Below are 13,673 nucleotides of genomic sequence, written 5' to 3'. Positions count from 1 at the left end.
ACTCCTCCTGGAAGGGGTAACGCTCCGGACTTCCGAGCCGCCAGCCGGGGATGGGGAAAGCCCGGCGGCCGTTGACGTCATCCTCCCGCGCTGAGACCTCCCCCTGGCTGCGTCCACAACACAGGGAGCGTCCGTCCGTTCACGTTGCCCACGTCGAGTGGGCGGGGGGGAAACGCTGGGTCCTGCCGACACCCCGCCCACTGAGCTCCGCCGCTGCCGAGGATTCCGCCCGGGAACCACACCGGCCGAAACAGGGTGTCGTTTCGCCGGTGGTCCCGACGGGTCCCGCTCTGGGGGGCTCCTAACGTGGCGTGCAGCTCTGGGGGAGGCTTCTGGTGAAAAACGCTCCGGAGGCCGAGACCTCCGGGCGCGTGGAAGATCCTGCCCTCTCACCTCCTCTCCAGCTTGAGGTCCGAGGAGCCTAGCCACTTGGCTGTGCAGCCATCCAGGGCCGTGTGTGGTCGCCGCCGCCCGCAGCTGGGCTAATAAACTGTCCAAATCCGCCATTGCCCTATTGCTCAGGGACATAAACTTCCTCCTCACTGTAATTCTCCCCGCAATGATGCCCGGGAGACCCCTCCTGACCCTTAAATAACCTAAACCCCTCCCATTAAAACATTAACTTTTACCCAATCCCCTGCTAACAAATCTAAAACAACCTTTATTTTAACCCCTGCTGTACCCTTATCTCCCTGTCATGCCGGCCCTCTGCTAGTTTCATTCTATTCCACCTGCTCCAGGCCTCCCTTTCAGGGTGGACTTGCCTTCTCCTCACTCACAACTTACAATATGCATAAGTACAAATACATCCCCCAACAGTTTGCTAGGAGACAAAGGTGTGTTAATGAGCACAATAAACTATTGGGTGAAAGACCCGGCTTTCCAGATCTCATTAATCAGCATTCCTTTCACATACATCTGGCCCCTGAGTCCCAAGCTGGCAGAGACCATCATAGCCTCCTTAATAATTTCCTTTTGCATTAAATAACAGAATATCTTCCTAAATGCTTGTAGCTCCCTCAAATGCCAGGGCCCATAGTCGGTAGGCAAGAGGCAAGCATTCAGTCCCCTCCAAAAGCCTCTGTCCCGGGTGAGTCTGTTAGATCACCCATCTGACAGGGAAAGGTTTCGGAGGAGTAGGTAAAGTTCAGGGACCACTCCAAACCTTTGGAAAGCTTCCCCTTTGGGTATGGACCAGCCAGTGCCTATTCTGCTCCTTGTGGCAGGCACTGTCTGAGTCTTCAGTCTACTGTCCCATCGCTGTTACTACTTGTGAGTATTTCTAGTAAGCTTACCTTCCCTCCAGGCCTGTTTTGTATTGCTGGACTTCTGTGACAATATATTCCTGTTACTGCACCTGGACCCTGTGTGTTTTCTGCCCACGGCATCATGTTGCACCTACCCTCATGTGGGAAATACCACTGAGGCCCCCCAAGGGGAGCTGTACCAGGGTTTGCTGGATTCAACAATTGGAATAATGACTGGCAAGTACTGACTTATATGTGTACTGAGGAGCACTACGTCTGGTGTGAAAATGTTTATCTAATTTCAAGGACTTTTTGAACATTCAATTCAAAAGCACTATAAATGGCCAAGCTTCCCCCTAATGTGAAAAAAAGTAGAAAGTAAAAAGGGCAGCACAGTAGCTAAGTGGTTAGCAGTTCCACATAGCAGGTAGCGTTGTTGGTTTAAATCCCAACTATAGCACTACATTCATGGAGTTTGCATGTTCTCTCTGTGCCTGCTAGGTTAAGGTGACCAGATTTTTAAAATGAAATCCGGGGACATATTTTTTTTTTTTTTTACTTGTAATGGCAGCAATGGACGACTCACCCGCTGCCACCCGCCTCACAGCATGTCAAGTCTAAAGCCCCATACACACTATCAGATTTTCTGCTGATTTTTTCCTTCAGATTTACCAAAACCATATAATATGAGGTCAAACCTTAGGAGTTTCAATTTGTATGCAATCAGGCAGACCGTTGCACTACATGGTTTTGGTAAATCTGAAGTCACAAATAAGCAGAAAATCTGATAGTGTGTATGGGGCTTTACTCTTCGGGCCCCGGCTACTACTGGGTGGGGAGCAGAGGAAGATCACTCCACAGGGAAGGCAAGGAGTTAAGCAGGCAGGCGGCTGGCCGGGACTTGAGCCAAGGCAGAAGAACATGCGAGTGGAGCTGAATGGCCATGCGCCCAAAACTGAAGAAATAGTCCCTCTGCTCCGACCAGCACATGATCATTAGAAAGGGGCACAGATAATGGAAAAAAATGAACCCCCATAAGCTAGTAGGAGCGGCGGGGGGGGGGGGTGAAATTCAGACTTTATCTTATTATTCTGCACGGGCTGTCTTTGAAATTGCCCCAGCCCCTGTTCAAATCCAATCCGGGGGCAAAACTGGGGACAGACTTGGTCCGGGGACAGTGTCCTCAATCCGGGGACTGTCCCCAGAAACCGGGGATGTCTGGTCATCCTATGCTAGGTATTCCAGTTTCCTCCCACACTTAAAAAACATGCTGGTGAATTTATGTTCAGGACCTTCGATTGTAAGTTCCCTGAGAGCCGGGACTGTTGTGAATGTACTGTATACTGTATGTAAAACGCTGCGAAAATTGTCGGGGCTATATAAATACCTGTTTTAAATATAAAGTAAAGAAAAAAAAAAAACAGTAGCAACCACTGAAGTGTTTAAAAAATATTGCCTGCCTGCAGGAGAATTTTTACTTCCTGCACTGTTCAGTGTTGTTTTTCTTTGTAATGTGTGGCCTACTGCAATTCCAAGGTTGGTATGCTATATTACATTTGCAATCTAATTAGCACAAATATTTTCTCTGTTTGCCAAATACTTTTGCCATCATTTGCAAGTACCTTATTATATTTCCTCTATTTTGCTTGCATTCCTATATTCTTATTCTATTCCTCTTATGTCACTTGCTAGAAAATGGACTTTCCTATGGCTATTCAGGATGACAGTGCCAGAATGGTTATCTTTTTCTTGTGTACATCAATAAACTAGGCATTTTTATTCCGGAGTTCCTGCTTTGCATCTGTCTTTGGCAATGTACATTGTACATCTAGAATGATTACAATCTTGGGTCAGAGAGATCACTATTTATAATTCAAGCTCCTTCATACAGCCATGACCCAATTTAATTTAGAGAACATTTACTTACAGATCCTTGGTTAGGATAGTCATCTAGAGCCCAGGCATTTAACCTTACTTATATTGTGGCCTCAAGTATCAGTGTGACCTTTCCATGGTCCCCAACTATCAGTCTGTCATAATTTTTTGGATTTTGAAAACTGACACTGTTGTTTATGGCATAGAAGGGGCTCATTTTTTTCATAATACCAATAAAAGGCATGGAAGACCTCAGCTATGAGAAAAGATGGAAGTTAAGGACTTATATCAGTACTGAAACGGTTACATAGTTACATAGTTACATAGTTAGTAAGGTTGAATAAAGACACCAGTCCATCCAGTTCAACCTGAGTGAGTGTGGGTGTGTGTCTACAATCATCCCTATTTTTATTTAAGGTACCCATATAGCGCCGCCAATTCATGCAGCACTCTGCACATACATCGTACACCCACATCGGTCCCTATCCTCAAGGAGCCCACAATCCAAGGTCCCCAATTCACATTCATATACTAGGGCCAGTTTTGAACAGAAGCCAATTAACCTACCAGCATGTCTTTGGAGTGTGGGAGGAAACCGGAGGCACAGGGAGAACATGCAAACTCCAGGCAGGTAGTGTCGTGGTTGGGATTCGAACCAGTGACCCTTTATACTGCTAGGCAAGAGTGCTAATCACTACACCACTGTGCTACCCTCTGTGTGTGGTCTACAGATATAGTGTCCAAATTAAAATGTGCCAAGGGATACATTTTGTTCACAAGTCAAGGGACTTGAAGGAGCTTCTGCACATGCTCCGCAACATGTAATCGCTCCCCTTCTGACTTCACTTCCGGTACGTGCGTTCCATGCTGAAAGTGGGCAGCCATCTTGCTTCTGGCATCTGTCTCTCCTTTTGCTGTTGGTCTGCTAGTGAGGATCCAGGAGAGCCATGACAGAAGACTTGCCACCAAGTCTGTATGGGATGATGAGCTTGTTTGACACTGCCTTTATGTGAGTGTTTTTAACCGCTTTTTTAAAATAAAACGCTGGTGTTACTGCATTTAGAAGCGCCTTCTTTTCTTTTCAGTCCTGGGAATGTCTTTTTGTAAATTTATTGCAGAATTCAAACAGGAGAGAGGGAAGAGGATGCAGGATACTCCAAAACATCAACAACGAGTATCAGGACAACCCCCAACCAGAATCCTCTAATAGCAGCCTTTGCTGGTGTTAGAAGGGGTTGGCCAGCTAATCTGAAACTCTATGCGAGCAGTTCTAGTCCTTACAACAATCTCTGACACTTACATCCCAAAGTACACCTGGGATCCAAGATCAAAGTCTTACTCCCAATGTCTGAGGACAGCTGTCTCCCATTCCAGCTTCCACATGACACTGCTCTGTGAAAAGGGATCTCTTCTTTAGGTTAGCTACCATAGGTGATTGCCTCCAGCAGGTAACTTTCAATTTAGTTTCCTTCAGCCCCTCAGCCTAGCACCTGCTGAGGCTTAACATCAGCTCTGTAGTACACAGACTGAATCCCAGGGGCAGCAGCCCCAGGACAATAACACTCTGAAATAGCCTCTCAAACATTTATCATCTTCTCAGCCACCTTTTGGGTGCCCCTTCCCATTGATTAGCTAAGGTCTGATAAATATTCATACCTCAGTGGTTGATCCTCCTACTGTATTTTCTGGAAGCTTCTTCCCGAAGCAGAGATAAGTAATCAACCACCAAGCTTAGGGAAACCTGTGTTAAAGCGAAATTAAGGTCTAACACGAAATATTCCTAGAAATATCCCTCCCTCTTCCTCCTACTTATCCTGTCTACCCTGTGTAAAAAAGATCTATACACTTACCTTCTTTCAGTACGCTCCAGTCCGGTAAGCTTTGGCTTCCCATGTGTCACGGAGCGCTTGACAACTGCTGGGAAGTTTGATAGCAGTGATGTCACCTATAGGCTCCCATGTCCTATCCATTGTCGGCACTCCCACCTCTCCCCTGCATCCGGGACTCACTGACACAGGGGAGTTGGAGCTGCATGATCATGTGACCAGACCACAGTGGATTAAAAAAGGATAGTATACAGTTCATGGTAGGCAGAATAGATAGGAGATGGAGAGAAGGCACATTTTTAAAAACAATTAATGTTATGCCCCGTACACATGATCGGACATTGATCGGACATTCCGACAACAAAATCCATGGATTTTTTCCGACGGATGTTGGCTCAAACTTGTTTTGCGTACACACGGTCGCACAAAGTTGTCGGAATTTCCGATCGCCAAGAACGCGGTGACGTACACCACGTACGACGAGACTAGAAAAGGCCAGTTCAGAACCAAGCGCGGCACCCTTTGTGCTCCTTTTGCTAACCTCATGTTAGTAAAAGTTTGGTGAGAGACGATTCGCGATTTTTCAGACCCGTGGTTTTCAGATCGTTTTCTGCTGTTCAGTTTGTGCTTGTGGGTTTGTATCTGCTCTTCAGTGCGTGCGAACATGCTACGCGTGACTTTGTCATTGTGTTCTTGTGCGATCGTTACTGTTTTTCAGGTCGCTCTTCACAGGCCTTGCTGTTCTTCAGTGTGTTCTGTTACTTCGTTCTGAGCAGCCAACCGTTTTCTAGCCATGTTGCATATACGTACTCCTCGTAGAGTTCGTGCTGTGCGGGGGCTTGGTGTTGGGGTCCTGACCTTGACACAAGTCCAGTCCATGAACAGGGTGGGGAGGAGTTCATGGACCAAGAATTGGTTGCTTCAGCATGACCAGTTCTGTCATATGCCTTTGCTCTGTGTGATCCGTGAGAATAATCCTGATGATTTTAGGAGCTTTCTCCGGATGACGGACCCCGTATTTCACCATTTGTTGGCTTTGCTGACCCCCTATATCAGCAGGCAGGATACCTGCATGAGGCAAGCCATTATTCCGGAGCAGAGGCTCGTCGCCACCCTGCGGTACTTGGCGACGGGGAGAAGCCTGCAGGACTTGAAGTTCTCGACAGGCATCTCCCCCCAGGCTCTGGGGATCATTATCCCAGAGACCTGTTCTGCCATCATCCAGGTCCTACAGAAGGAGTATATTAAGGTAAGATTTTTATCCTTTAATATCACATTTTATTGTATATAAGGTTTGATAATATATTGTATTTCTTTCCTCATTCCCTAATTACCATGATTGGAATATGCTGTGAATGTCCCCTTTGTTCTCATGCATGCTTGATATTTTCGTAATTATTTTTGTTGTCCTTCATACATATTTACCTTCACTTACCTCCCCAGCATGGTCTCCTGGCCCTATATTCACCTCATGTAGTCACTTAACAATGTATTTTATCAGCTCCATAGTAGTGCTTTACCCCAAACACTCCTAAAATGTTTTGAAATGTGATTTGTGCTTTAAATTCAGGCAGAGTGCCAGAGGCTTTTTTGGGGGGTCCCCAAATCATTTGGAATCCTCTCTTCCCCCAACTGCTAAGTCAGCTGATACCAATTCTCTATCTATCCTCAATCATCTATCTGCTGACTTTGACAAACCCATACACACTATACCCATCTCTTTTGTGCTCAGATGTATGGATGAATTCCCCAAAGTATGTAGTGCAAGGGCCTGCCTGTATACTTTAAAATGGTAATGTTTAAAGTTTTTGTATCCTATTATTATCTTGATAGGTAATAGCAGAATGTACAAATGTGCTCAAATGTGTACAGTGTGTATTTATATCTTTGTATTATGACACTTCTTATCTGTCCAGTGGGCTGCCAATAGTGTAACTAAGGAGGGGCTGTTCAAAGTAATACCCATTATTTGGGCATTCATCTCTCTCAATGAAGTGGAGAGGGTTACCTGTCCAAGAGTCCCCCCCCCCTATAATGTTAGAAATGGCCCATGAGGGGAGGGGGGATATGATCAGTGTACCTTATACTTTGGTCTTTAAAAAATCCCATAAATAAATGTTATCTTGATGTTGGCCAAGAATGTTTGTGTCTAATCTGCTTTCCATGTTTATTTTCAAAAAGACAAAATTTTTTTTTGTTTTACTCCACAGTTTCCTTCCACGCCACAGGAATGGCAGACTGTGGCCTCCCACTTTGCCCAGCGGTGGGACTTTCCTAACTGCGGAGGAGCAATTGATGGGAAACACGTCCACATCATCCCACCACCCAACTCGGGGTCATACTATTATAATTATAAGGGGTTCAATAGTATTGTGATGTTGGCGGTGGTGTCGGCTACTTATGAATTTCTGTATGTGGACGTGGGGAAGAATGGCCGGATATCCGATGGTGGAGTCATCGCCCAGACGGAGTTCTACAGGCGTCTCCAGAATGGCAGCTTGGACTTGCCACATCCAGAAGACAATGTGGAAGGACTCCCATTCGTCTTCGTTACAGGTGAAGCTTTTGCGCTGGGGGACCATCTTATGCGGCCATTCCCGATGAGGACCCTCACCCCGGACCAGAGGGTTTTTAATTACCAGCTGGCCAGAGCCAGAAGAGTGGCGGAGAACACGTTTGGAATCATGGCCAGCCGGTTCCGCCTATTTCTTACACCCATACATATGGCGGAGTACAAACTGAATCACATTATCCTGGTGTGCTGTGTTCTACACAACTTTTTACGGCAACATTCTGCCAACTATGCTGGCTCAGTTGGGCCTGAGGCCGGAATTATAAATGAAACAACCCTGACGGCGCTTGAAAGTGGCCATCCTGGCTTGCCCCCCCTGAGTGCCCGTGATGTCCGGCTAAGATACCTTGAATTCTTTGCGGGTAGGGGGGCTATCAATATGCCAGACAATGTGTAAAACCTTTTTCAAATAAAAAAAAAACAAAATAAGCAAATCTTTGGTGACATTTACTGCTTGTATTTGTTTTAGCTGACCCTGACAGAAATGCGGTGAGTCCTGAAAATGGCGTGATTGTGTAACCTTACAAAGCACTGTTTGGTGTTATTTACTAAAGGCAAAGACACTGCACTACAAGTGCACTTGAAACTGCACTGAAACTGCACTTGTAGTGCAAAGTGGATTTGCCCTTAGGAAATAACACCCACTGTCACAGAAAACACCAATTAGAGCACCACAAAAGTGTTGTAGCGTTTAGACAATAATCCACACATTCTCGCTTAACAATCTTTTTAATACCCGCACAATCACATGTGCATTTAGAAAAGGTTTTTAAACCAAACCAACATGTTTGTTGTATAACAATTTTTGGGGTCACATTAGAAAAAGTAGAAATGTCCATTTACGATAAAACAGGCATGTTTAAAACCAACAAGAAAGACACAAATCTAGAACTTACAAAGTTCACATTTGGTAGAACTTGAAGGCAATATCAGACATGAGTATTTAGAAACTGTGTTTGATATTGTGTTCAGATGGGGTGAAGTCACCACCGGAAAAGCCACATTTCAAAGATTCACACAAATAGCCGAATGTCAACATGTGCTAGCTGCCATCATGGGGGATCAAAAGACGTGTTTTGGGGGTGCAACCCCTTCCTCTCAGCTACTTTATTATTGAGGAAGGGGTTGCACCCCCAAAACGCGTCCATTGATCTCCCGTGATGGCAGATAGCACATGTTGACACACTGTGTGCCTTTTCAAAATTTGGCTTTTTGACAATTTGACAAAAAATTTTAAAATTGTAGCACACCATAAAACAAAGGGATTTGGAGAGGTTTTAAACTCTCCCCAAAACATCAATGATGTTCTTATTTTTTTGAAGAACATCATTGATGTTTATCTTGATGTTTTCCAAGTCCCTATTACACCCCATGATCTCCCCAATCAGGATCTGTGCACTTTCCGAGGTGAAAGGATCTGGATCCACAACATCACGATCACCTAAAAAGATAGAAACCAAAAAAAAAACATGTGTTATAAATATGCTGGCATCCATCTCTTACCTGAGCCTGTGGTCGCAGACACTGTTGTGGTGACAATTTCCACCACGTCTTCCTCCTCCTGCTCTGCTTGTTCTGGGTGGATTTCACCTTCTTCCAGAGGTGGGGGGTGTCCTCCGAGTCTTTTCTCCCCTATGTAAAAAAAAAAATGGTATACTTAGCACACAGATATTTGATGGCAGAACTATAAATATGAAACATTGTTTGAAAATGGGGTACAATTTTTTTTGTGGGCAGAGTTCCAAGATGTAGCATTTTTCTTGTCCTTTGTCAAGCTTGAATACTTTACCTGTCTTGTACAAGCTTCACAGATGGAGACACCCCTATAGTATACACTGGAGCACCTGTGTGGGCCCCCTAATAAAAAGGGTGTTCTTGTGTCCCACACTAGTGCTCCAGCGTCCAGGTGTGAAAACTGCTGCTGAGTGTCCTCTCCTTACACAGAATCTAGTTTGCATTTCATTCTAGTAACAAACCCATCTACACAACCAAATTATTTTCAGACAAGTAGGCCCTAAAAAATGTGGGCAAATGCATATGGCCAAAACAATGGTGTTTTTTAGGCCGAAAGAAAAATGTTTGATACGAACGAATAATGTGCCCATGAACATGAAAGTTGACATTTTAAACTGGATAACAGTTAAGAAAAGCACATGGAGCAGCACGAACGTAATAAACACAAAAAGACTAGGAACACAGCACAACTACTTACTTTTTTGCAGCACTCTCTGGATCTTTCTGTACTGCTCATGCTCTCTTGATTTTAGGTTCAACCACCGTTTCCTGAGCTGATCTTTCGATCATTGTACCCCAAAATTCCTGTGCAGACTCTTGACCACTTTCGCCATGATCTTGGCCTTTCGGACATTGGGGTTGAGGTAAGGTCCATACTTTCATAGTCGGCCTTCTTCAGGATGTCGACCATCTCCAGCATCTCCCCAAAGGACATATTTGATGCCTTAAATCGTCTCCTTCTGGATCGGGACGTTTCTGCCTATGGACTTTCTTCCTCCTCCTCCTCGTTGGTGTAATTATCAGACACCTGCTCTGACTCCGCCATGTGCTCTTCCCCACTGCGCCGAACGAGAAGGGGTGGGGAATAGACTAGAAAGAACGTCGGGGCGGGCGGAGTTTCACACATGCGCAGTGTCTATAAAGCGTAACACGCGTGTGTAGTACGTACGATCTGTGAGCGGAGGAAGGAGTAACGGAGGCGCCGATCATGATAACGAAGGTAAGATTTAACATTGGGCCTATACTGCTTCTAGATTGAGGCCTGTATTTGCACAAGTTTAGTAGACTTTAGGCTGACATTAGGGTTTGTCTTGTGTTGTGTCTTGCAGTGAAAATGGATATCTTGAAAGATAAGGACTTTATGGCAATCTTCACTGATATGTTCAGGGAGCTGCCCTGTCTATGGCAGATAAATCACCCTGAATATAAGAACCAAACAAAGAGGAAGGCAGCGCTGGATAATTTGTTGGAATTTGTGAAGACGGTGATCCCCACGGCAGACATCACCTATTTGAAGATCCTAATTGGTGGCCTGAGGAGCACTTACCTAAGGGAGCACAAGAAGGTCCAGGATTCCCAGAGATCAGGAGCTGCAGATGACATTTATCTCCCCAAGCTGTGGTACTATGACAGACTGCATTTTCTGGCAGGTCAGACTGAACCCAGGCCAGCACGCTCCAGTCTTTCTTCCAGGCTTCCTTCCCCCGAGCTGAGGCTTCTGAAGCCCAACCTGGGCCTTCCAGGCAGCAACATGTGGAGGCTGCCCAATACCCAGGTCCCCCCCGTACACCTTCAAAGACAAATTGGCAGGAAGATGAGTAACCTGGAGGAGGCTGCCATAGGCCTCTTTTGGAAGGCTACAGAGGCCCTCAGAAGCCCCCACAGTGTGGAGGAGGACTTTGCTGGCATAACTGCCTGCAAAATGCTGCAGATGGAGGAGGGACAACGACTCCTGTGTGAGTCCTTAATTTTGGAAGCTCTCAATAAGGGGTTGAGGGGCCAAATAACATGTGCTACACACATTTGTAACCTCACACATAGTCCTCTTCCTCCTCCTCCAGGTCCTACTACTCCTCCTCCTCCTCCAGGTCCTACTACTCCTCCTCCTACTCCTCCAGGTCCTACTCCTCCTCCTGCCACATCTCCAACACCAGAGCCACAGCCGGGAAGGAAGCATGGAAAGAAGACCAGAGAGTGATGGCCCTGGGTCCAGTCTGGTCTGGCAAAAGATGCAGCCTCTTGTAGTACCACAGCCTGGGGACACAGATGTCATCTGCTGCTTTCCGGATCTCTGGGACTTCTGGACCAGACTGCACTCCCTTAGATATGGACTCCTCAGGCCACCAATTTTGCAGGAAAAGATTTGATGTCTGCCCTGGGGGTCCAAGGCTTCGCCAATTTCTGATGTTTCTCCAGCGTTGCCTCCCTCTTTGTTTGGTTCTGAGCCCTTAATAAAGGATTTTTTGTTTCAATTATACTCGCCTATGTGTGTTTTCCTTAAAAAAGGACAGTTTGTTTGTGAGGAGGCAAGTACATTTCAAAAATACAATGTGAAATTAACAAGGGACACCAACACCAAGCAACCTTCTTGAGATTAAATAATACAAGATAATAATGGTGTTGTGGTAACTTGACACACAAAACACACACAAAAATATTATGGAGTAAAACTAAAACTAAAATAAAACAAAGATCAGCCTTGAAAAAAATACAAACCCCCCCCCCAAAAAAATACAGCCTTGAAAATAAATAAATAAATAAAACAACAAAAAAGAAATTTTGTCAGATGTGACAAATCAAAATATATTGAGGGAATCACGATAAATAATAAATAAAGAAGTTTGTGAGAAGTCTGTGTGAATATGAGCAGCAAAACTACTTCATTCTCCTCACATTATAAAGAAGAAGAGAGTGCGCTGTATTAAACCACTTTTTACATTGCAGCGTGACGAAAGTTCTGTATCCATTGCGAACGCTAATTTTACCAGACTAAGCTGTTCCGTCTCGGAATTTCTTCTGAGCATGCGTGGCACTTTGTGCGTCGGAACTGGCCACACACGGTCGGAATTGACGCGATCGGATTTTGTTGTCGGAAAATTTTATAGCCTGCTCTCAAACTTTGTGTGTCGGAAAATCCGATGGAAAATGTCCGATGGAGCCCACACACGGTCGGAATGTCCGACAACGCGCTCCGATCGCACATTTTCCGTCGGTGGCATGGCAAGCTGTTAAGATGTGAAGATTGCAATTGCAAAGCTGAACAATGCCAATTGCCAGTTGTTGAAGTTCAAGCTAGAAATATTTGGAAACCAGACCGGAGCAGGAACTAACACTGGAATATGTCAAAGGCAAATTAATTGATGAATATAACAGAAGGAAAGAAAATACGCACCGTGATGACAACGCTCTTAAGATGTACAAAGGCACAAAGCACAGCAAAGAAAACAGAGCCTGTTTTCGCTGTAAAAGGACTGGTCACTTAAAAAAGGATTGTTCTATCTGGAAAGCCGAACAGCGAAAGCTAGAGCTATCCACAAAAGAAAGAGTCAAAGCAATCACAAAGGTAACTGCAGACACTTCACAGACTGGCACCTTTAAAGTAACACAGAGTGGCAAGCCATGCGGCTGGTGCATAGACTCAGGAGCGACAAGCCACATGACTAGTGATGAGATAAACATTAATTACAGTGCAAAAGACAACGTTTTCCTAGCAAACGGCAAAAGCATCATTTCAGAAGGCCAGGGCTTCCTGAAGTGCATTACACCACAAGGCAAGCAGAGTATCCTTGTAAAGAAAGAGCTGTATGTTCTAGAACCAGAAGGCAGCCTTTTATCAGTGAAAAGTCTTGCAAACAACGATCTCACAGTTAAGTTTCAGGGTGATGAATGCATGTACCTATACAGGCTCATCACCACAGACCAGCATGCCAATATTGTCTCTAATGACCTACACAACAAATGTATTAAATTATGGCACAGGCGGCTGAGGCATAGAAATCCAGAAGCTATACGGGACATTATAAAGAGAGGCTTATCAGAAGATTTGACAATAGCACCTTACAAAGTGCTCATGAAATGCAAATGCTGTATTGAAGCAAAAGCAACACATTCTCCCCTTCCACAGGCATCTCAAAGAAAAACTACCAACCCCCTGCAGATCATACACAGTGATGCATGTGGTCCAATGAAAACGCCCACGTCAGGCGGGAACAGATATCTACTGATTTTCATTGATGATTATTCCAGGTACACAACTAGTTTTCTGATGAAACACAAGAATGAAACGTCAAAAGTTCGTTGCCATGCCTAGCAACAAATTCCAATGGAAACCAGGAATAATATGCACCGACAATGGGGGGAGAATACATAAGCAAAGAAGTGTCCTCATGCCTGAAGAGACAAGGAATAGTACACCAGACAACCGCACCATACACTCCTGAACAAAACAGTATAACAGAAAGGAAAAATCGCACTTTTATAGAAATGGCCAGATGCATGTTGTCGGATGCCAACCTACCTCACAAGTACTGGGGAGAAGCAGTCATGACTGCTACCTATCTACTGAACAGACTACCCTCAAGAGCCATTAAATATACTCCATTTGAAATCTGGCATGGAACAAAGCCTAGCATAGGGCAC

This window comes from Aquarana catesbeiana, linkage group LG10, assembly GCF_042186555.1.
Source record: "Aquarana catesbeiana isolate 2022-GZ linkage group LG10, ASM4218655v1, whole genome shotgun sequence".
Lineage (NCBI taxonomy): Eukaryota > Metazoa > Chordata > Amphibia > Anura > Ranidae > Aquarana > Aquarana catesbeiana.
This window is presented reverse-complemented; position numbering follows the sequence as displayed.